The sequence below is a fragment of the Protopterus annectens genome, chromosome 13.part0 (assembly GCF_019279795.1).
Source record: "Protopterus annectens isolate FY-2018-M chromosome 13.part0, PAN1.0, whole genome shotgun sequence".
In the NCBI taxonomy this organism is placed as follows: domain Eukaryota; kingdom Metazoa; phylum Chordata; order Ceratodontiformes; family Protopteridae; genus Protopterus; species Protopterus annectens.
In genome coordinates, this window is record NC_056747.1 from 241,200,172 (window position 1) to 241,225,941 (window position 25,770).

The following is a 25,770-nucleotide window of genomic DNA, read 5'->3' on the forward strand; positions in this document are numbered from 1 at the left end:
TTTTCATGTAGTCCAGGGAGGTACATCTCAGGTCATTTACACCAACATGGACTATGACAGAGTCATATTTGTACTTGCCTTGGAGTGACCTGAGTGCATGTGTTATGTGGCAGATTCTGGCGCCCGACAAGCAGCTGACTGACAGTAACCTTCTCTTTGTCTAGTCTGGTGAGTGGGACGTCAGTGTGCCTGACTATAGAGTCACCTATCACTAGTGTGTTGGGTATATTGTTTTGCCTTATGGGCTCTGGTTGAGTGGCACACAGAGTTTGTGGGCTATGTGTTGTTTGGGGTGTGATGGTGGGAGGAGATTGCTTGTGTGTCTGCTTTGCAGGTCTTCATTGCCTAGGCAGATTTAGATTTTTAATCAGAGCCTCCGTATATGTCTTGGTGTTTTTATGTGTGGGTTTTGGAGGTGTTGGTTTAGTTGGTCTATGTGTAGTGAGTGGGATGTTATGAGTGGTTTCCTTATCCTCTTGGCTGTCTGTTCCAGTCTTGGTTGGAGAGAGCTTTGCCTCTAGATTGGCTGTATAAGTGCATCTCTCACAAGTGTTAGTGTTTGGTAGTAGGAGGAGAGGGTTGTCTGTGTACATGAGACAGTTGTAGTAATTGCCTCAAGATGCCCAGGCTCATCAGGTAGGCTGGAAAGTATACTGGGAGCTGTCTCTTGGACATGCCTGAGGAGTATAAGGACTATTCCCTTCTTGGCAGATGCGGGGTTGAGTGCTGGTGCTGGGGATGTAGTGCTGCAGTAGGTTTAGAACAAGTTCTGGGCTGACAGGTGCGGATCTGAGTACTTTAGGCTGAAAGACTGACAAGTTATAAAGGAAAAACTGAAGAGCAGACTTTGTGGAGCCACAGCTATCCGTCGCTGCATGGTGTGCAAAACTGCGCAAATGTGGGTTTTTATAGCAGGAAGATAAAAGGGATAGAAATTAACCCAAAATGGCCAATAAAGTACAAATTCTGAGCTGAAAACCACTCCTCCAGGGACAGGCTGCTCAAAGCTCCCCACTCACTCGTGAACAGAGAAACTTCCTTCTATCCAAGTAAGGTATGGGCCAACACAGGAACTGCAAAACAGTCCTGGATTCAGCAGACTCTGAAAACTGGACTCTACTAGCTTCATCAAGGTGGGAAACAAGTATAGAATAGCTTATTTTTTTGTTTTTGTGTTTTTTTTTTAGAGTTTAAGGCAGTCAAGACAAAATAATCACTTTAAAATACAGAAAAATGGCTATCACACTTGAGTGTGTAGCCTACAACAGTTAAAACAGTTTAAATGCTCAAAAACACAAATTAAAGTGCAAATAGTAAATAAGTACAATTAAGCAGTTGCAAAAAGCTTTTTTGTATCAAATAAACTCTAGAAATTTAGCGTTTAGGCAGAGTTAGCAATTACTAACAAGAAACAAGCCAAAAAAGTACTTAAATCAAACCAGTCTTTCTTTTCTCCTTCTGCTGCTGTAGGACTCTGCAGATCACATGGGCAGGTCCTTGCTGAGCAAGAGCAAAAAACGTGCAAATGTAGGTTTTTATAGCCGGAAGATACAAGGGATAGAAATTAGCCTAAAATGGCCAATAAACTACAAATTCTGAGCTGAAAAACCTTTCCTCCAGGGACAGACAGGCTGCTCAAAACTCCCCACTCTCACTGGTGAACAGAGAAACTTCATTCTATCCATGAACTGGATTCAGCAAACTCTGAAAACTGGACTCTACTAGCTTCAGAAAGGCAGGAAACAAGTATAGGATACCTTATTTTTTTTGTTTTTTTGTTTATTTTGTCTACTGCCTTAAACTCTAAAAAAATCACTTTAAAACACAGAAAAACAGCTATCGCACTTGAGTGTGTAGCCTTCAACAGTTAAAACAGTTTCAATGCTCAAAAAACAAATTTAAAGTGCAAACAGTAAATAAGTACAATTAAACAGTTGCAAAAGGCTTTTTTGTATCAAATAAATACTAGAAACCGAGCGTTTAGGTGGAATTAGCAATTACTAACAAGAAACAAGACAAAAAAGTACTTAAATCAAACCAAAGTCTCTCTTTTCTCCTTCTGCTGCTGTAAGACTCTGCAGATCACCTGGGCAGGTTCTTGCCGAGCTTGAATGATTACTTCTACTTGTGCTCAGCGATATCATTTGGGTGATCTCACCACTAGTTGCAGGGCCCAAATGACACATCTTCTATGTGCTAATCACTCCAACGAGCAGCTTACGTTCATAGCAGCTGCCCTCTGTGCTCCACTCAAGCCACGTTATTAAACCACATTGAACTGTAATATGTCAAGATGTATCCCCTCTTTGTCTGTGTTTGTAAAATAACATACAAAAATGTTACATACAAAAATACTGAACACAACTGTAATTCCTGAATGTATAAATTGCCTGCGATGAAATGTCTGAGCCAACATTATGTACATTGCTTTACTTTCAGTAAATGTTATTTTTTAATGACTGGCAAAAGAAATCAAGTATATGAGTTATCAAGATATTTTTACTATTTTTCTCTCTAAATTTGGAGAATACTGTTGGCTTTAGAAACAGATAAGAAGCTGCTCTGCAGCAGTTAATTGCACAGTGTTTACTACCTGTGCTTCTTTAGAGATGAACTCCATCTCTTTTCGCAAATGCATTACTTCTCTGGGTTTGTACTAACAAACCACAACTGAATGCTGTGCCATATGCTTTCCCAAATATTAATAAACTGCATACTCTGTTTATCTAGTTATACTAAAACAACAAAATGCAAATACAATTGCTAAAAGCCTATCTGCATTCTGTTGATTTCTAAACACAACATAGTTAATTCAATGGGTTATGCTTTGTGTGTAAATCTTCTGAACAAGAATACAGCATAAATGCGTGTATTCTATTCATTAATGTTTTGTATAAAAAATATTTTTTTTATACAGAATATGTAAATATCCCATATTTTTTGAATATGGTGCAAACAAGCATAAATTGACTACAATAGTTCCAAATAAATTTATTTCATATTATTTGTAGACTTAATTATGCTAAAAGGATTGTAGAAGCCCAGAATCGATTTATCTTCTTAGCAATAATGTTATTTTCATTAATAAACTTGAGGATTTGTGGGCAACACGAATGGCACAGTGGTGCAGCGGATAGCATTGTCACCTAACAGCAAGGGGTTCCCCGGTTGCCATCTGTGTGGAGTCTACATGTCCACCCTCCCCTGTGTTTGCGTGGGTTTCCTCTGGGTGCACCTCTATCCTCCCACATTCCAAAGATATGCAGCAGGTGGATTGGCCATGTGTGTGTGTGTGTGTGTGTGTGTGTGTGTGCATGTGTGCGTGTGTGCGTGTGCGTGTGTGTGTGTGTGTGTGTGTGTGTGTGTGTGTGTGTGTGTGTGTGTGTGTGTGTGTGTGTTTAGAAGACCTACCACAGCAGATCAGGTATAGCCACCTAGCTTTGTAAACCTGGGCTCTAGATGATTGTCACTGTTGAGGTGATACCCGACCCCATGGAAAAAAGGGGCAGTGCATGGCTGGATGGATGGATTTGTGTGCCACACATTTCTGTTACTTAGAAGTTATTAATGTGTGTAATTAGTTCTGTTGCTGGTTTTAGGAGGCTTAGCAAGCCATGGCTTCAGGTGACAGTAGCAGCTTCCCTTTTGTGTCCTGCTTTTCAGTTTTCTTCCATTTCCTAAATAAGCAAATGAAATAAATACTCTGACAGGTGCTGGCTTTGATTCAGCTGAGCTGACATCTCTTGCAGTGAGGTATTCATCTTGTCAACAGTCAGAGTAGGGCGGACTGCCTGTGTTGAATTTTCTTCCATGCTAGTTAGCACTGAGCCAAGAATGGCCTTTTCTTCATGCTTTCTTTCTGCCTAGAAAGCAGAACTGTAGCTACAGGCACTATTAAGCACTGTGCTCAGATGTTACCCTGCCCCCATACCCCCCTCTTGGTCTCTGAAGCAATTATTTCTGCAGCGGTGGCTCCCTGGGGTAACTTGACCTGCTCCTTCCTTCTTTGATTGATAGTGTAATGGTGGTTATTTTCCTTTTGTAAGCATTTGTCAAGGTGAAGGGTACAAGTGAGAGAGATGAAGAGAAAGAAAGGCAGAGAGAGAGCAAGGAATAAAGATGAGACAGAGAATAGGAGCAAGTGGCGGAAATATATCAACACAAGCAGATATAACCCAATGAAGTATGCAGTTTGGAGCTCAATTTTGTGTATTTTTAACCTACTTGACTGAACCAAAAAAAGGAACTTCTAATTTTCTAGCCCTTCTAATAACAAACACATAGCAGGAAAATGTCTCACAACAGTTTAATACAGAGGATTAAGGATATGAACTGCTAAGGAGCTTCATCTTCTAGTCACAGGTTTGATTCCCTCCCTCTCTTTACTTACAGGTTGTGTGATGCTGAGTAACTCACTTTAGCAGAGCGTGCTCATGGGTTATCCCTAAAAAAATGCACCTCTATTTAGAGAGTTCACCTATATAACAAATTATTTAAATTATTAATAATCCGGTTCCTTCAAAACTGCTGTCCTGAGCATTGGGATATTGTAGCATGAAATACCTGCCCAGGGGCAGTACTGAGTGCTGATGCTGTACCAAATACCCGTCCAAAAATGGCATGGCAGTACTCGGAAGGAAGTTTATATAATTTCTATTTTCATCCGTTTTTAACTATGTTGAAATTCTAGTACTATGACATAACCATTTTGTTATATATACTGGTCCAAACCCACAAAGCTAATAACTCTGCTATGAATCTCTGTTTGCCAACTTTGTTAGCAAAACCTGGAATTCGTTGCCAAACTATATAACCCTACAATCCTCCAAAAGTCTCTTAAAAAAAAAAGCTCAAACAGTAACTCAAAATGAACTGGCTTTGCCCATTTACCAACCCTGATTAAGTTATAAACTGAAAGCATAATCTGTAAATATCATAACATGCAACTACGTCACCAAGCTCTATATCTAATCTGATGTCTCTTGCTTTTAATTGTCTCTCCATGAGAACTGAGTCCCTGCTAGGGAACACTACTAAGCCATTGTACATAATCACTTTGTTTTATATTTTATATTTTCTAATGTTATCCAACTTCTTGTGTAATCTATGTAAGTTTGTCTATTTGGAGCTTTTCTCCCCGGGCCTCTGCTGAAAATGGACATGTATCCAGTCGGACTATCCCAGTAAACAAATGTAAAATAAAATAAATAAATAATAACTAAATACATGGCAAAGCCTACCTGATCAGTTTGTGCAGTATCAGTCATACTGGTAATATGAAAACAACAACATCCATTCTGGCTTGGCAGCACCAAGTTTTTTTACTTGATGTCCAGGTTCAGTTAGTGGCCAAGGAGCTGGATGAAATGATTGGGGAGGGATGTGAATAAATAGTTAATGTTGTTTTTTTCCTTCTAGGGGGTTGGTGCTGGTGGACTCCTACTACAGGAGTACCAGATGGGAGTAGACCTGGAAGTAAAGCTTGTAGAATAAGGACATTGGTTAATGACTGCTGTTTTGTGGAAGAGGGCACTCACCCTGACGTATTGTAGTTGCCATTGTACTGTACTGTCTGGCCTTGGAAGGGCTTTTGTTAGAGGAAGTTAAAAACAAATCCTAACCAGTGCCAGATGATTTCTGTGGCTACTGGTTCTTGCCATCTTTCACAGTGTCCTTAGATGCCAGGAGTTATATAGATTAATGGGTCAACAGGGGGACGAAGACTCAATGGTCACGGGGAGGGTACAGAAAATTATTATAAAATTGCCTTTACTGTCCAGTTGATAATACAGCATGCTCCTCAGACCAATACCAGTAATATTCAGGATAAGCAGGTATTTAGAAACTGAAGAGCTGGAGCATATTGTTTGAAGCAATCTGGGGTCGTAACCACATTTTTTATTAATAGTAATGCTTATAGGTACATTATTTGCATGCTGACATAATAGTATTTCTTATCCATTCTCAGTTACTAAGGAACAATGAACTCTTAAGGCATTTATGGTTTTGCAAAAGGGTTGTATTGAGGCACCATTGAAAGGAATGGAATTTTTCGCCACTGGGGTACAGCTAACTAGTGTTTCCTTTTAACAGGAAGGTGAAAGTAATAATTAATGCAGAAAGAGTTGGGGAATTAAATTTATTCAATTTTTTTCACTCTGATGCATTTCAGAACCTTCTACCTGATGTGAGAGCAGACAGAGATTACAGCTCTCATTTGAGAATAACCCAAGTATAGTGTTGCATGAATGAATACCTCTCAACTGTCCAGATTTTCACAGAATATCTAGATTTTTGCCTCATATGTTGGGTCTGTTTCTCATAAAATTGTGGTTTTCTGGCACATCTTTGGCAAATAATTGAAGACTTAACTCAGAAAATAATAACAGATACTTGAGTTTCAGACTTCATACCCCTCAATGCTAATGCAAAACCTGTTATTTTATTAGGTTTCTAAGTTTGTAACAACAATATTTAAAAAATGCCCCTATTTTGGGGCCTTTGTTCCCTCATTACGTATGGCTTTGTCCAGGTTTCTTAAGCCAAGAGGTTGAGAGGTATGGACAGCATGTTATGCTTTCCTAGTGCTTTTCAGACAAGTTTCATATTCTATCTTCATTTTCTTTAACCTGAAAAAAATTATTAGTCCACTAAAAGTATCATTATGACACAAGGCTGTAAGGTGGTCTTGGCCAGCAGGTTTATGAAATCCTTTTGCTTATGGCAGCATTTTTTATTTCATTTGCTAAATTTCTATTATAGATATACTTTAGTGTGTGATGTGTGTTTCTCATGGCATCCTTCCAATTTATTACATGTTGCTAGAAAACAATTGTCAAAACAGTTGCATCATATGCTACCCAGCTGAACAGCAGTGGTCCATGCAAACTAAAGGTACATCCAAATGCTGAAAATAGAGACGTAGAAATATAAAGTTAATATATGACTTAATTTTGGGCTCTGTGGTTCTTGACTTAAATATCACTAGAGGATAATAAAATTCAGCAATCTATATGTAGTGGAATTTGTGCAGACACTTCTCAAAGCAGTTTATTTACCAGGAATAGTAGCAGAAAGCATATTATTATTATTATTATTATTATTATTATTATTATTATTATTATTATTATTATTATTACTACTACTAATACTATTTGTAATATAATAACTTGGGTCCTTGGACTATCTCACAACACATAGTGCAGAGCTGTGCTAGGCCTTATTGTCACACTATGCCTTTGTAATGTTTAAAGCAGCATGAAGATAAAAAAGAATCCGAGTATTATGATATAAAGGAGAGCCCTTACAACACACTCGATTCATCAAAGCCCTGAGTTGAAGTGTCATGCTTTATTAGATATAAATTGGCACCTCAGAGGCATTTCATAAATCAAAACATTAGTATGATGCTATTGCTAAGTTGCCATGGAACTGTATCCTTGTGTAGCCTGGTATAACATAGCGGTATGCAATGAATTCTGGGAAGTAGCAAAGTGAAGACGAGGTAAGGAGAAAATGATCAAAGGTGCATCTGACCACATCCTCACAAAGAAATAAGCTACAAATTGCAGTGCCCAGGGAACAGGAAAGCACCACTTGACTGCTGAGGCCCCACCCCTTGGCTGTCTGCCACCATTCTATAGAGCAATCCAACTCACTACTAAACAGCTAAATTTAGGAATAAGGAGGTTGTGGATGAAAGGATAGCAGAATGCTCACTTGGATTTCTGTACTGGCTTTCATGACAGAAAATGGCTTAACTCATTTACAATTATCTAGACTGTGTAATAATTCAGGTATATAACATTCAATATTCAGTAATAATTATACAACATATAACATTCAAATATTGCTTTGTTATACTACCAGCAATATTGAATAGAACAAACTAGAATAAGGAACTTGCAAAAATCTATGCTATGCGGCAAACTTTTATGAATAACTTTTATATATTTAATTATCAGGGACTGTGGAGGGTTCTGTCTCCCACATGGTGGGTGCAGGGGGGGGGGCTGCTCCCCACAAAAACAAACATTTTTTTTTTAATTTTCATGCCCAGAGGTTATGCCTCAGGACATGACCATTACATTTTTGATGTTCTGTTGTCTACCTTTTTGTCAACTTTTGCTACATTGATGTAATGAAGATATTCAGTATACCTGTGTTAGAAAAATATGTATTAATGTGTGTGCTTAATGCTAATTAGAAGCTAAAAGAGTTAACACATTTTTCATTCTATTTTATATACACTATTTTATATACAGCTTAGTTTTATATGAGACTAAAAGATGCTTTTTGAAACTGCAGTGTGCTTTCTGAAACTTGCAAGATGCCCTCTGACCTAGTAACTGCTAGCACAGCAAAATTCATGTTTATGCCTTTTGGAAATGTACTTGAAAAATAGGTGATTGTCTGCTAGGTCAGGAAGCAATGAATGAACAATGCTATATTCTATAATATTATGATTTTGAACAATTAGCTCTGTTCGTGGTATGAGAACATGCACAGCTGCAGAAGGAAGAGATAAAGACAAACAAAGAACTGTTGGAGAAATGAACTGCAATCTATACTTGTTTTGTGCTCAAATTAGCCATAGTACCTTGAATGGTAACATTGCATATATCTAACCGGTGGTAGCCAAGGCCACGTTGTTTTTCTTAGGAAGTTTCTCACAAAAATTGATAGTACAAGCAGAAAATCATGAAAACAACTGCATGTAATAATGATGTTAAAACGTGTGATCTGCTACGTCAGCTTGGTAGGCAATGTCTTATTAGAAAATGTATAAAAATGCTGGTATTTCCTGATTCTAGTTAGACAAACTCTGTATTAGCACATTTTTGTCTCCTTGCTGCAAGATTAAAGTGCCTTAACCTGAACCTACCATGTATTGATCATTTTTAAAGTATATTTTTCCTTTGACAGATTGGTCCTTCGGACCGGAAAATATCTCTCGCTCTAGCTCAGGTCAGATGGGCCCGGTGGCATGAAACCATACGGGGAAGAAGCCACATTGGTTCTTCTGCTTTGAAAGACCTCCGACTGAATTGTCGTTCAAAAGAGGCCAGCCACTGTTTCTGATCTGCGATTGGAGGACGAGTCAACGTTCCGGTGGGATCAAACACGGAGGCTCAGGTAAGGAGGAATTTACCTTTTTCTGTTTTAGATCAGGGACTTGTTACAGTATTTTTGTTTTTGTCTGGGAGATTTGCAAGTGCAGATCAGGGACAAAAAAGATTGCTGTCTTTTCATAGATCAGGGAAATAGAATAGGTAGGCAGTTATTCTAGATAAACTGTGAAGAAGTGTAAGTCGTAGTACCACGTGATAAAAAGGGTTACGTAACAATTTCTAACTTAGCTAAGACAACATGGGAAATCAGTGCACAAAAAGTTCACAAGATCCGCCCTTAACCGAAGACGTGAAATATATGCAATTACAGCTTCCCGACAATGTTAGTTATTATACAAAATAGGTTAATAAATACAAATTTGATGGTAATTTAGATAAACCTTCACTTATTAAATTTGTCAGACAACTTAAAACAGACATGAAAGGTCAGCTAAAAAAGCAACATCAACTAGGAGTCCCTCAGGCACACAGGTGGCTTGAGGAAGCAAACCGCAGGGAACAAAAGATTAAAAATTCAAAAGCAATGTTTTTAGATAAAGAAGACAATAACTTGATAATAGCAACAGCCCCTCCACCCCCTCCGCTTCCCTTACCAGAATATGAAGTGAGTGGACAAGCTGATCCACCTCCACTATATCCAGCTGTTCCTGCAAAGCCAAAACTGTTTGTCAAAGATCCTATCGAGACTAGGTCTCGAACACGCAACTTAAGAGGGGATATTGAATTGTATGAAATAAATAAAAATTCACAAGCTATGAATGAAGAAGAGATATGTCCACTCATAGAAGTACCAAATCTACAGGCAGGACAGGCAGGACAGGACCCAACTCTTCTAGTATATAGACCGTGGACACCGGAAGACATCCGGAAAGCCACAGAGGGAATTCCCCATCCGAAAGTTAATTTTAGAAAATTCTTAGAAGACTTACAGGGAATGAGGTTAAGTTATCATTTGAATGGAGAGGAAGTAGAGAAAGTAGTCAGACAAATCGTGGGTCCAGATTGGCACATGATCAGTGGCAACTGGAATCCCTGTGAAGCAGAACTTAAGCCACTCCCACATAGTAACGCAGAACTGGATAACAGAGTGAAAGGTCTGACAGACCAAATCTCTGAGAAATGGAAGCCTAGGGCTGATTGGACTTGCATTAATCAATGCATACAACAAGAAGGTAAAACTGTTGATAGATATTATGCCAGATTATTAGAGTGTTTTAATAACCATTGTGGAATGCAGGTACCTGAAGACCAAACACATGATTCCCTATATGAGCAGCAGCTAAAGAATGCATTTTTGAAAGGCAGTATTGTACCCATTAACAGCTTTATTACAAAGCGCATGGTAGATCATCGTACAAGTAGATTACAGTCATTACTTGAATATGCAAGACATGCCGAAAGGCATTTTAATAGCAAAAAGAAAAAGAAAACTCAAGTATTTGCAGTAGAAGATAGATCAGAAGTCTTTGTAGTACAAACTGGGAAGAAGGATAAGAAAAATACCCAAGGAAACAAACAATCTGATAAACGATCAGAGGATTTTGAAGAGAGAAAGAAAAGGGGTGAGTGTTTTAAATGCGGAAAAAAGGGACATTTAGCAAGGGATTGCAGGCAAAATAAAAAGGTAACCACAGAAGACAAGGAGGGTGAGGACTGACTATATGATAGTCAAGAATCACTGGAAAGGAATAAACAAGAAAAGACAAGTGCAAATGTGATAGAAGGAATAGAGGATGTGATAGAAGAAATAGAGGATGTGCATGAAATCACAGATTATGAAGAAAATGAAATTTTAGACTTAGCATTATTGAGCCTAGAGCTCTACTTAGCGGACACAAAACCGGAAGTTACACTTCTGGTAGAGGGGAGGGAAGTTAAATTCCTGTGTGACTCAGGGGCTTCGCGGACCCTGATACATCCTTCCAAACTACCAGAAAATTCAGAATCACTTGACTACATATTAGTGAAAGCAGCTAATGGACAGCTGTATCGGGAGCCACTCTCCCACAACATAGCAATAACTGACCCTGTTTCAGGGATGACCCAGAAAAGCAAAATTGTTGTTTCTGCAAAATGCCCAGTGAATCTTTTGGGCAGAGACCTAATGCAGATATTTGGCACAGCAGTAGTTTCAACTATGCAGGGTATGGAAGCACAGTGACAAATGGATACTTTTGTAGTGCGACCGGAGGGTGAAACATTTTATTGGTACAGCCAGGACTTAGTTACGACTGGTCCAGGGGCAGTAACCAAAGAACTGATGAACGTAGCCATCAGTAAATCCCCCTCCCTTAACACTGATAAACAGCATTTGTTGCATTGCACTCTATATTACTGTAGCAAACTAGGACCTGATAAAGAATATGAGCAAGAACTGATTAGAAACCATGCTAACAGATTAGTATTACGAAATCTGTACTGGGACACAGAAGGAAACAGTGTAGTAAGCTGTTCATTGCCTCAGGAATTCCTAGCACTTTACAAATCTAATCGATTACCACATGTGAGTTTGACTAAAGATAGAAATGTGAAGTGGGCAGACCTAGGAGAAAAAGTCACAAGGTGGGAAAAGCAGACAGAGTTAGAACTTTCCAAACAGGGAGTACAAAAGCAGAAGCTGAATTGGATAACACAGACACACCCAGCTGTACACTTGCAGGCAAGTGAGGACAGCTGAGTAGCACTCTTACTAGAAGAAGAGGAAAAAGCCTTATGAGACATACCAGAGACTCTCTGGTCAACAGGGAAATCAGATGTAGGACTTATTCGTACAGCAGGACCAGTCACTATCACACCAAAGTCAGCATTTAGACCTCAAAAGAGACAGTATCCCTTGAGAAAGGATGCAGAAATAGGAATCAAACCTATAATAGCAGCCTTACTTAAGGAAGGAGTATTGATAGAATCTCCTGATTCACCATGTAATACACCCTTATTTCCTGTTAGGAAAGCAAACGGAGAATGGCGTATGGTCCAAGATTTACAAGCTGTAAATGATGCAGTTATACCCAGGGCACCTACGGTGCCAGATCCACACACCTTATTAAATGATTTGAAACCTCAACAAAAGTATTTTTCTGTGGTAGGTATTAGCAATGCGTTTTTCTCAATACCGATACACCCTGACAGCCAACATTGGTTTGCATTTACATTTCAGGGGAAAAGGTACACATATACGTGACTACCACAGAGATATTGTGAGAGTTCCACAATATTCGCACAGGAAATGGCACGTAACCTGGCGGGATTTATCCCACCGAAAGGCAGTCAAATTTTACTTTACGTAGACGACATTCTGCTGGCAGCCCCCACCCAGCAAGAATGCAGAGAGGATACCATAGCATTACTACAATTTTTAGCTACTCAAGGACACAAGGTAAACAAAAACAAACTGCAACTTTGGAAAAAACAGGTCAAATACCTGGGATATGTAATATCCAAAGAAGGCAGAATATTAGATGAAGACAGAAAAACAGCAATATTACAAGCACCTAAACCAACTACCAAGAAGAAATTATGTCCTTCCTAGGTACGACTAATTTTTTTTGGAGTTGGATTCCAAACTATGCCTTGGAATCTGCTCCACTGACCAACTTGATATTCAAAAAGCCTATGGCAGCACAAGATTTATTACAGTGGACACCAGAAGCAGAATCCGCTTTCTGCAAATTGAAACAACTGATAGCTTCTTCATTAGTTTTAGGATTACCGAACTATCATAAACGATTTTTCCAAACTGTAGATTGTAAGCAGGGTTATATGACATCAGTGTTAACACAACAGCATGGGGACAAACAACGCCCCATAGCTTACTATTCATCACAGCTAGACCCAGTGGCGTGATCCCTGCCCCACTGTGCACAAGCAGTAGTCGCAGCTGCAATGGCAGTACAGGCTTCAGCCTCAGTAGTGTTATTCCACCCTCTCACATTGAGAGTGCCTCATGCAGTCGCGATTATTTTACTGCAAGAAAAAGTAGCATATCTTTCTCCTGCTAGACATCTTTCCTGTATGACTATACTGTTGAGCTAACCTCATATGACAATTGAACGATGCACAACTTTGAATCCGTCAACCTTGCTCCCAACCCCTGCAGATGGCAAACCACACTGCTGCCTGCAGGAGATTGAGCAAAAGACACTACCAAGAAAAGATCTCACGGATGTTCCCTTGGATGATGCTGAGGTGACATACTATGTGGACGGCTCGTACAGGAGGGGTCCTACAGGACAGAATCTAGTGGGGTATGCAGTAGTTTCTGATACTGAGATTTTAGAAGCAAAGTCTTTACTGCACAACTTATCTGCACAAGCAGCAGAATTGATTGCTTTGACAAGGGCATGTACCTTAGCAAAGGGTAAACGAGTGAACATTTTTACTGACAGCCAGTATCCTTTTTCTACTGTACATGCGCAGCAGTGGAAAAATAGGGGAATGATAACATCTACTGGTAAACCAATTAATCATGCGCAATTTATTTTAGATTTGTTAGGCTCTATTCAGTTACCTCAGAAAGTAGCTATTTGCAAATGCGTAGCTCATACCAAGCAACAGGATAGGATTTCAAAAGGTAATGCGAGGGCTGATACAGCTGCAAAACAAGCAGCTTCAGCTTCAGAAGTATTTATTCTGAGTGAGGAATTACAACCATCTGAGATTTTAGACTCAGAAATGTTAAAAACAATGCAGACACTTACTACAAATGTAGAAAAACAAAAATGGATAAAACGAGGAGCAATTCTTGAGAAAGGGCTGTACATCTCCAAAGAGAGGAAACCGATTTTACTGTCTAACTTGTTTAGATATGCAGCTTTGTTGAGCCATGGGCAGTGCCATGTCTCAACAAGGGGGATGGTACAGTTAGTGAATCGAGTGTTTATGACATATGGACTTACAAACTACACAAAAAAATTTTGTGCAGCATGCCATGTTTGTAACAAGCATCATGCACAAGGGGCATTGAAACCTAAGCAAGGGAGTTTCCCTACACCACCGTATCCATTCCATACTATCTGTATGGATTTTATAGAGCTGAACAAATGCGAAAATAAGAAGTACTGCTTTGTCATTATAGATATGTTTTCCAAATGGGTGGAAGCTTTTCCAACTAAAAATCCAGATGCAGCTACTGTTGCAAAAGTCCTCATTAAAGAAATTATTCCTAGATTTGGCATACCGGAAAAGATTTATAGTGACAATGGCACACACTTTGTAAATCAAACTATACAACAACTAAGCCGTTACTTCGGGATTTCTCTGAAAAACCATTGCGCATACCACCCCCAATCTTCAGGATTAGTAGAGAGGCACAATGGAGTTTTGAAAAACAAGCTTAGGAAATTGATTAGTGAGACACAAAAGAACTGGGTGCACTGTCTACCTCTGGCACTGTTGAGTATGAGAACTGTTCCAAATGTAAAAGGGTTAACTCCTTTTGAAATTCTGTTTGGGAGGGCATATTATACACCTCAGTGGAAACCTCTCATGCCTGCAGACCAGGAGGCTGACAGTTCACTTGCAGAGTATATGAGGCGATTTTTGAATAACAAACTTTTGCAGTTAAATTCTGTTTCAGATAAAGAACAAACCAGACCATCGGAAGCAGCAACAGCCCCAGGCACGTGGGTCTGGGTGAAGGTTGTGAAGAAAGAGAACTGGAGTTCTCCGAAGTGGGAAGGACCATACCAGGTGCTACTGTCAACACCCACTGCAGTCAAGATCACAGAGCGAGCGTCCTGTATTCATCTGACATGCTGTAAATTGGTTAAGAACTTTGAACTGGACAAAAACCTTGTTAATGTTGTACAACGAGAACAAAATGACCAGGTATAGAGTAAACAGAGATGCAGAACAACCTCAGAAAATTTGCATGATTATTCTGATAGCTATACTAATAACATTGATCTTTTTGCTGTGGCCTTTCCTTTTCCCAGTCACATGAGTTGAACTGAACAAACGCGATGCATTACTCATAGACTGGCATCCAAACTTTAACACTTACCAAGCAATTAAATATGTGTATGCTAAGACTTTTAATGTTTCGAACTGCTGGATTTGCACAGCTATACCAACAGCATACAGGGGATTATTGATGACTGCTGTCCCCCTAGGGGTCAATGAGACCTGGGAAAATTTGATTTTTGATACTACACCTGTGAAATCACAAGACAAAATAGCATTGTACCTACCTGTTACACAAAAAAGGATTGTATGTTTTTACAAAAATGACACTATTCAGGTGGGTTGGAGCAATTGCAATGTGACTGTTTCTTATAAATGTTATATTAAGGCCAGTAAGACTAAAATTATTTGTGATACAAACTATGATGCATATTTTGAGAGGATGCATAGAAGTGTTAATGAAATACAACATAATCCTGTTCTTTTAAAGCAGTTTTCTATTATTGATAAGAAAATGTTTCATGCAGGGCAAGCTTATATCAATACTAAAGTAGAGAATTGTTATTTTGTTTGTGGGAAAAAGACATATAAATGGCTACCTGAGAATTGGTCCGGCAGTTGTTTTTTGTGTTACCTGGTCCCGGCCATACGACACACTGCAGCTTTGCCTCAGGGAAAAATTTGAAATGTCAGAGAGGTCAGCAGTAAACATAGAAGTCCAATCAAGAGACCTGAGAATCCAGTGGGATGAATCGAAGCAGGGTGGAGAAACCATAATTCTGTAAAAAACAAAGATAAACTGACACACATGGACTTCAGTGACACCATTATATCATGGGCAGGCATAGCCCCTGCATATGGCACAGTGAAATTGATTTGGGAGCTGAGAAAACTGTCTAAACTTCTCGAAGTTATGAGCAATGCAACTTTTTCTGCTCTCAAATTAGTGACTGATGAACTGAATGCTATGAGAACTGTGGTGCTTCAGAACCGCATGGCTCTTGACTTCACCCTAGTGGCGAGAGGTGGTACGTGCGCTTTAATCAAAGAAGAATGCTGTTCGTATATTCCTGACAACCAGCACGAGATAAATGACCATCTTGAGGTGATCCAGCAAGTGTCGACCATGACCAAACCAGGCCCAAACCCTCTGATGGATTTTTTCCAGAACTTGTTTGGGGGGTGGGGTTCCATCCTAATGAACATCCTGATTGCCATTTGTGTGGGATTACTCCTATTAGGACCGTGCATTTTGTTGTGGTATTCCCTGCATGAAGAAGTTAATTAAAGATTTTATAGACATGTCAGTTTATGAGACTTTGTATCAAAGTACTGAAATTGAAGAGTTGTTGAAAAAAGTCTAAACTGAATGACTCTCTTAACTGCAAATCCTGAATGGAAGAGGTTAGGAGAAGAAGCAAACTGTTTATGCTTTTGAAAATAGAATTAAAAAGTATTAACAGGGGGAAAATGTTAGAAAAATATGTATTAATGTGTGTGCTTAATGCTAATTAGAAGCTAAAAGAGTTAACACGTTTTTCATTCTATTTTATATACACTATTTTATATACAGCTTAGTTTTATATGAGACTAAAAGATGCTTTTTGAAACTGCAGTGTGCTTTCTGAAACTTGCAAGATGCCCTCTGACCTAGTAACTGCTAGCACAGCAAAATTCATGCTTATGCCTTTTGGAAATGTACTTGAAAAACAGGTGATTGTCTGCTAGGTCAGGAAGCAATGAATGAACAATGCTATATTCTATAATGTTATGATTTTGAACAATTAGCTCTGTTCGTGCTATGAGAACATGCACAGCTGCAGAAGGAAGAGATAAAGACAAACAAAGAACTGTTGGAGAAATGAACTGCAATCTATACTTGCTTTGTACTCAAATTAGCCATAGTACCTTGAATGCTAACATTGCATATATCTAACCGGTGGTAGCCAAGGCCACGTTGTTTTTCTTAGGAAGTTTCTCACAAAAATTGATAGTACAAGCAGAAAATCATGAAAACAACTGCTATGTAATGATGATGTTAAAACCTGTGATCTGCTACGTCAGCTTGGTAGGCAATGTCTTATTAGAAAATGTATAAAAATGCTAGTATTTCCTGATTCTAGTTAGACAAACTCTGTATTAGCACATTTTTGTCTCCTTGCTGCAAGATTAAAGTGCCTTAAACAGAACCTACAGTGTATTGATCATTTTTAAAGTATATTTTTCCTTTGACAACCTGTAAAATATATAAAGAGAGAGAAAATGTTTTTTAGGTTGTATGAAATGCATCGTTGCAGCAATTACACACCACAGTGTAATTTTACCCCCACCCCCCAAAAAAAAAATACCTGGACAGTTTTATAAGCTATGTAGCCACTTCTAGGGCATACAGTCTTGCTATGATCAATGCCTTTACATGTGTAAGACTGTAGGCCTTTGATGTAACAGTAAACTCCAAAGTGAGCAAATAAAACACCCTGCCAAATGGTGCATACTCACACCCACACAAACAATCTTCTAAAAAAAAGTCAACTCACAACCTGCTGTCAGCAGCAAACTGCATGAGTCAAATTAATCAAAATAAACCTGCTGAAACCGCATGTGTCATAAGAAAAAAAGTTTGTTTATTGTGGGGGGAGGGGGAGCAAGCCTCCATGAGTGGGCTTTAGGATCCCCACCATAGTCCCACAACAAATACTCTGAAACAGTGAAAAAATAGCTCAGGAAACTGCGATTTCACATGTAGTTGAGAATTCTGGAAGTAATGATAATTTGAAAAGCAAGAATCCGACACACAATATGCGTTGGCATTACTCCATTGCCCAACCACCCAGACCAATACTTTATAGATTGGAATTTAAAGTATCCCATGTCTCATATGATTGCTTATTGTGTTCTACAACTTAAACAAATTCTGTCTATAAAAAGGAGCAGGCAGAAAGCAATAGTTTTGTAGGGTGAATTCCACATTCCTCCTGTGTCTGCCTACTCTGAGCCTTCAGTCACATAGTTTGACATACTAGCATAACTATTTATTAAATAAAAAAGACTACTCCTTGCATTTCTGAAACCTTTGCCTTCCCACTTTCTCTCCCTCCACTGATCTATGCTCACCTATGTCAGCAGGGAGAATTTCACTTTGTTATTTATAGCTTAGCATCACTGGCATGCTGCATGAGTTCTGTAATCTGAAACCAGTTATATAGTGTAGTGGATGTAGAATTTGGCCTTAAATCACATGACAACCTTCTATGAAAAGGGACTCAAAGCCTGTGGAAATCAATAGGAATTGATTTCAGTCATCCTGAAGGTTCTGACCACAGGGCTCATGAGTAAAAACTGATTTATAGAATGTTGCAGATAGCAGTAAGTCATGCAGTGCTGACATTTATTTCAAGCAATCATTTACCTTTACTAAGAAACTTTTTTTTGCCATTTGCATAAAAAAGGCATGCTTACAATGTATCATGACTGACTGCAAGTTGACAAACCATGTTAAATACGAACACTGCATAAACGAAAATCAAATGCAAACTTTGTTCAAAAGGAAAACAGTACATAATTTATATATGAGTAATACCACCAAAGCAGTCATGACACCTGTTAATGCTGTGGCCTACTGAAAAAAATGAAGATAGTACAGGAACAAAGGAGAGTGTAAGCTAATAATGCTATGTTAACAGTCTAGCACAGCAGCCATGAATTCTGATGTGGCTCTGTCATTTATGTATGTACATATGCATGCATTCCTGTTTTTTTTATTTGTAGGTTGCTGAACTGATTCGGACAGACCATTTTCTGACATACCCTGAGCCATCGGCATAACTGTGTCATGGTACAGGCTAATACAACAGTAGGGTGATCAAACTTAATGCAGCCTTTGATTAGAATGTAGGAGTGCACATAATCCCTTCATTCTTTGGTACATAAGACAATACAAAATGGCTCCCTATGGCGACTCTGAGACCACAATCAGGTCCTGAAATGCTGGAAAAATAAGTTCAGTTTCTGTGTCTAAAATGGGGAATTCTGAAATTCACTGTTAAATGACTATGATGTTTTTGCAGGAAGGCTTTACCATCTTGTACTGTACCTTGAAATTTGCTCTTAAACGACTACAGTGTTTTTGCAGGAAGGCTTTATCATCTTCTACTGTACCTTGAAATTCACTGTAAAATTACTACAATGTTTTCGCAGGAAGTCTTTACTATCGTGTACTGTACCTTGACATGGGAGTGGGGATTTGCCATGACACTCCCTGCTAACTTGGGTGCATGACATTTCATAAATGATGCACTTCATCTACAAAAAAGTGTTACAATTGATCTAAAACACATTTCATCGAAAACACAAATGACTGACTTACATTTGATAGAAAAGTATAGCTATAAAAAAATCAGGACTGTTGGCATGTTTTGGTTCATAATAATTACAATACAAATTAGTATTGATCAGTATTTGTACGTAACTAATGCCTTCTGTTGTGTTGTATCTCTGTCTTTCGAAGTCTGTGCTTGTGTGGAATGCCATCATTGATTCACTGCTTGAGAAGTTTTCTCTTTTCTTCGTGGTTGTGCAACTGTGGAATTAGTATATTTAAGTAAGGAGGGTTGTGGAGAGAAAAGCTCTCCACATGGGGGGAATATACAGGGTGGCTTGCCCCCTGGAAAAAAATAGAAATTTTGTAGAAGTATTTGCTGTATGTGAAGTTTTAGAAGTAAGGTAATTCGGCAAAGCGTGTTTCAGATTAAACGTGTATTAGATTAGTTTTTAGATATTTTGTAATTAGATGAAGTGTCTTAGCTAAAAAGTAACAGGCTCACACACAGACACGCACATATTTTATATATATATATATATATATATATATATATATATATATATATATATATGGATCTCGTACTATTGCACGAAATCCTACCTAACCAAAACAACCAAACACACTTTAGCAAAAGTGCTTTTCACCGAAAAAGCACTTTCGCTAAACTGTGCAAAAAAAAAAATTAAATTTAAAAAAATATATATATATATATATATATATATATATATATATATATATATATATGTTACTCATGTTTACACAGGGGGGCAAGCCCCCCTGCACCCCCCCATGTGGGGGTTGAGCCCCCCACTTTTATATTCTCACTCCGAGATCGCACTACAGTGGGGAAAAGGGAATATTCCCTTACCCCCACTGTACTACGATCTCAGCAACAGCCATTTCCCCCATGTTTTTCTTTTTTTAGCACACTTTCACAAAAGTGCTTTTTCAGTGAAAAGCACTTTCGCGAAAGTGTGCTCGGCTGTTTCACATTCAGTGAAACAGACGTTTGATGAACAGTACGGATCCCATATATATATAGAGAGGGGGAATTAGGTAGATATATTGATATGTACTAACTCCAAGGTCATATGTCTTTTATTAGGAGGAAGTATTGTAAAATATCCAGCCTTATGTTCAGTATATATTCCTGAACCTGTAATTTCTCTTACCGTCAAACTCCTGCAGCTACAATCTTTTCTATTTGAATAGGAAACCTGGAGGGGGTACAGCTTAATTAGGTTTTCTGCTTTCATTCACACTTCTCCCAGAAGACCACCCCTTCATAGTTCCTCTATGTTCACAATTGCTTTACATCTTATATCCCACAAGTTTGTTATTGTTTGTTAAACGTGGTTAAAGAACAATGGCTAGAAACCAGTTCGGTCAGGGTGCAAATGTTTTACTGTAACAGACATTCTAATAAAAATCAAGTGGAGGTATTATGATAGGGAATAAAGATAGTTATGAGACCTGTGATTATTACATGTTCATTGTTTACACCAATACTACAGACTGTGTAACTGTGACAATAAAGACAATCCTGAAACATATAACAATTGTTGGAGTATATAGTCCACCAAAGTCAGGTGCTGCTGATGACCTAAAGAAATGCATGGATTTCTTGCATGAAACACAGGAGTGAAGAATAATAATGGCTGGGGACTTAAATTTACCAGAAACAGATTGGAATAATATTGATTCAACAACATTATTAAGGAAATTATTCACAACGTATGTTCAGGAACATCAGTTGCTTTTGATTGTTAAAAAACCTAGCAGGGAACAGAACATACTAGACACTGTTTGTGTTCTTAAAGAAATTACCATTACTTCAAGTCACGTTTTACCACCGTTTATATGCAGTGATCATGGAGTTATAAAGATTAATTTGTTGCTAGATAATTCTGTCAAACTGAAATATAAACCAGAGCACAGAAGGTTAATTACAGATTATATGGAAGCAAAACAGTCACTATGTAAAATTAACTGGAGTGAGGCGTTCACCGGAAAAACTGCAGATGGAATGTGGAAAGTTTTGAAAGAGATTGTTTGAGTGCAAAAAATCAAAAAAATGTTTAACATGAGGATCTAGACATACAACATCAGGGAAATATATTTCCATAAGAACAAGATATCTGATTAAGATGAAAGACAAAAAAATATATAAGAAATGGAAGAAAGGGTGAACTACAACTTTGAAAACTGAAATAAACAAGCTGGACAAACAGATTAAGCATAGTGTGAGACAAGATCAAGAAAAATATGAAGAAAAATTATATAAAGATATTGAGCATAATCGGAAACCTTTTTATATACATATAAGATGTGGAAGGAGTAAAGACACACAAATTGATAAACTGTGTGCAGATTCTAAACTTTATTCTCAGACACAATAGATTATAGATATATTTACAAAATCTTATTTAAAACAGCTTGGCTCCACACAGGCTGTGATAAGTTGTCCTAGTGACATCCAGGTAACCTCAGATACTGGAATCAAATTAGATTATTGAAAATAACTATGCAAACTGGATCTAAACAAAGCACTGGGAGGAAACAGATTTAGTAGTAATGACCCGAGAACACTTCAGCAAGAACTTACGGTACTATTATATCTATTATTCACTAGGTCATATAAATATGGGGAGATTATTCAAGATTGGAGACATGCGCTTATTAAACCTGTCTTTAAGGGGAAGGGGAGTAGGACAAACCCAGAGTCATATAGAGCCTTAAGTCTACTTTCAAGTAGTGGAAAAATATTGGAGAAGATAATATTGGATAACTTATAGTCAGAATGGAAAGACTGGGACTTGAAACCATACATCAGCATGCATATGTTGAAAACAGATCTATTACCACCTGTAACATGATGATGTATAACAATATAATAACAGCTATGAATGAAAAATTGTGCTGGGATGTCATTTATATATTTATCTGCAGTATTTGATGGGGTTATACATAAAACACTGATTGATAAATTATAACAACTAGGTATTGATTTACTCTTGATAAGATGGATAGCTGCATGGCTTACAAATAGGACATGCCAAGTATCATTCAGAACTGGACAGATGAAATTCTTGGTTATAGTCAGGGTGTCCCACAGGACTTTGTCCTAAGCCTTTACTTGTTTAGAATGTATCTATCAGAACTATCGTTTTCATCTAAGATGTTCTACAGTCTATATGAAGATGACCTGAAATTTGGTAAACTGATTACTTGTGTTACAGATAGGGCAGGTCTGCAAAAGAACTTGACTAAATTGACCATTTGGGCACTAGAGAATAATATGCTGATAAAGATATCAAAAGCTAAGCATGTGAGATTTGGGAAACAAATCGAAAGATGAATATTTAATACAGCATACAGTGAAACTGTAGATTCATTTAAGGACCTGGGTATATGGGTAGATTCAGCTATGACTTTTTTTAATCATATCAACCAATTGATTAATGATAGCTATAGAACTAGAATTTGTATAGGTTCATAGGTAGGTACTGGGCTATCGGCCCAAGGGTCTACATAAGCCTAACCAACAAGGTTCCCTGGCTGACGCCACCCAAGAAAGTTATTTTCCTGTGCCACTGTCAAGCAGAGACACAGAAGTGATCCCTGGGGTGTATTTCCTATTTCCCATCCACTCATCAAGATTTTTCTTGAAGAGTGCTAATGAAGAACTTTGCTTGACATAAATGGGTTGCCTGTTCCAGAGTATGGGAATTCTCTGGGACAGGAATCTATCTCTCCAGCATGTCCTGTTTATTGTGGTGACAAGGTTTAGGTCCCTAGAGCATGTAGCTCAGAGGGATTGGGATTTCTTTAGGTGTAGCATGTCCAACAGCTCTGGGTTTGACATAGCTTTATATGTTAGGCAGAGATCACCTCAGAGTAGGTGATATGCTACGGAGTAAAGCTGGAGTTGTTTGAGACTGTCAGTGTAGGTCATTTGTTTGAGGCCAGTAATCCTCTTTGTGAGGTACTTCTGTGGCCTTTCCAGCTGCTGCAGATGTCTTGTGAGGTACATTCCAAAAGGAGTGTTATACTCTATAATGGGTCTAATGAGTGTCAAGTAGAGGGGAACAATGACCTCTTTTTTCCTGGATGAGAACCCTTTTATGATGAGGTGTGTGCCATGTAGAAGGACTTCCTGGCTACTGTGGCGATGTGACTATCAAAGGAGAGACTACTGTCCACCTAGGTCCCAAGGTCTCTTATCACACATTCAGTGTTAAGTAGATTGCAGCCTATGTGGTAGTTCATGGGTACAGAGTTTTTACCAAAGGGGATGACACTGCACTTTTTGGCATTGAGCTTGAGGCCATGGCTTTGACATCAGGCATTTGTCTCAGCGAAGCCTTTCTGTAGGATGTCCACATAATTTGGGGACTTGACTATGGCTCCTAGTTTGCAGTCATCTGCAAACTTCATTAGCCAGAGGCCTTCTGTGTTAGCCTGTACTTCAGAGAAATAGATACCAAACAGGAGCGGTCCCAGGATGGAACCCTGTGGTACGACACTTGTCACTGCTTTGAGGTCAGATTTGGAGTCTGCAACATTTACAGTGTGGGTTCTGTCAGTGAGCCAGTTCACAACCCATCCTGTGACGTAGGGATTTTTACCTAGTTTAGTGAGTTTAGCTATAATTCTAGAATGGGGGATGGTGTCGAAAGCCTTGGCGAGATCAAGATAGGCTGTGTGAACCACCTTATCCTCATTTACGGCTTTGGTGACTGCCTCAAAGAAGTCGATCAGGTTCAGGAGGCATGATCTACCTTTCACAAACCCGAACTGGGTGGGATCCAGAGTGTGAAGGTTACCAATGTCTTTGTTTGAGTTCCATGATGATACATTCCATGGCCTTGCAGACCAGGCTCATCAGGCTAATAGGTCAATAGTTCCCAGGATCAGTGGTGGCTCCTCCTTTGTGGAGTGGGATAACTGTTGCTGTGCAACATTCAGTGGGCACAAAGCCTGATGCGAGGCTATTACTTAATATGGTGGTTAAGTGGGAGCCAGTTCGTTTGTGTAAAACGTAGCCTGGGATATTGTCTGGTCCCATGGATGCTGTGTTTTTGGCTTTAGAGAGTGCAGCTTTTACCTGCATAGTTGTGATTACAGGGACTCTGCATTCTTCCTATATAGATATGGGCCCTTTAGGGGGTGTGGGGGGGGGGGTAAAGTTAGCACTGAACCTATCTGCCAGGATGTTGGCAATATCAGTTGGTTCTGTAATTTTCGTGTCATTGTGTTGTAACTCCGTGCAGATCTGGGTGTTGCCATCGAGATTCTTGACATAGCTATATAATGCTTTGTAGTTGTCCTTAGAATTAGTGGCAATTTTGTTTTCGTAGCTAGCTTTGGAGGATCTTATAAGGGATCAAGGGATCTCAGCTTCTTACTGAGGCTGACCAGGGAGCTCCTCCACTCATGGGATTTTACTCTCTTTTGCAACAGTTTCTTCCTTCTCTTGTACAGTTTGTTTATGGCAGAGGACCACCAGATTAGCTTCCTTTTTTTGGAGGATAGTGTCTTGGTTCTGTTTGGGATACACTCATGTAAGTGCTTATAGAGTGCATTTGTGTAGGATTCAGCAGTTGTAATTGTGTTGTCCATCTGCATGGGTGTCATGAAGTTCACCACTTATGTCTTAAGAAGCGTGAAGTTGGCTTTGGCGAAATTTTTTACCAAGGTTTCCTTAATGGTGGGTGGGGGCGGGATGTGGATATCAAGGGTGATTTGCTTATGGTCGGATCAGACCAACGAGGATTTGAACACGGTCGCTCATGTTGGTAATGACTAGGTCTAGGATATTGTTGCCCTTGGTGGGGGTGTGGATAAGTTGATCCAGGGCATTAGAGTTTATGAATTTCAGAAAGCGTTGAGCTAAGGAGTTGGTACATGAGTAGTTTTCCCAGTTAATGGTGGGGTAGTTGAAGTCGCCCATTATTAGGGTGTTTGGTTGAACCCTAATATTTTCCAGCACATCAAGAAAAGAGGAGTGAGAATCATGGGGCTTGGTGGGGGATCTGTAGCAAGTTACAGTTTGGATTGCAGTTTTGCCCAGAGTTAGTTGCACTTGGATAACCTCGGGTGCATTATGCTGAGCAATTAGCCTGGAGGTGTGGATATCCTTAATGAATATGGACACACCTCCACCTTTGGTGTTTTGGTTCAGGTTACATGGCCGAAAGGTGTGGTATGAGTTATAGCCTGGTAGTGCAGGGGTGCTCTCTGGAGCCTTGAACCAGGTCTCTGTCACTGCACAGATATCGATGCTCTCCATTTTAAAGAGTGCCTCGAGTGAGTGCATTTTGAGATTTAGACTTCTACCATTGAGTAGAATTACCCTCAGTTTTTGCTTGCCTGTTCCAGTTACGGTGGTGAATTTGTCAATTTGACATACCAATT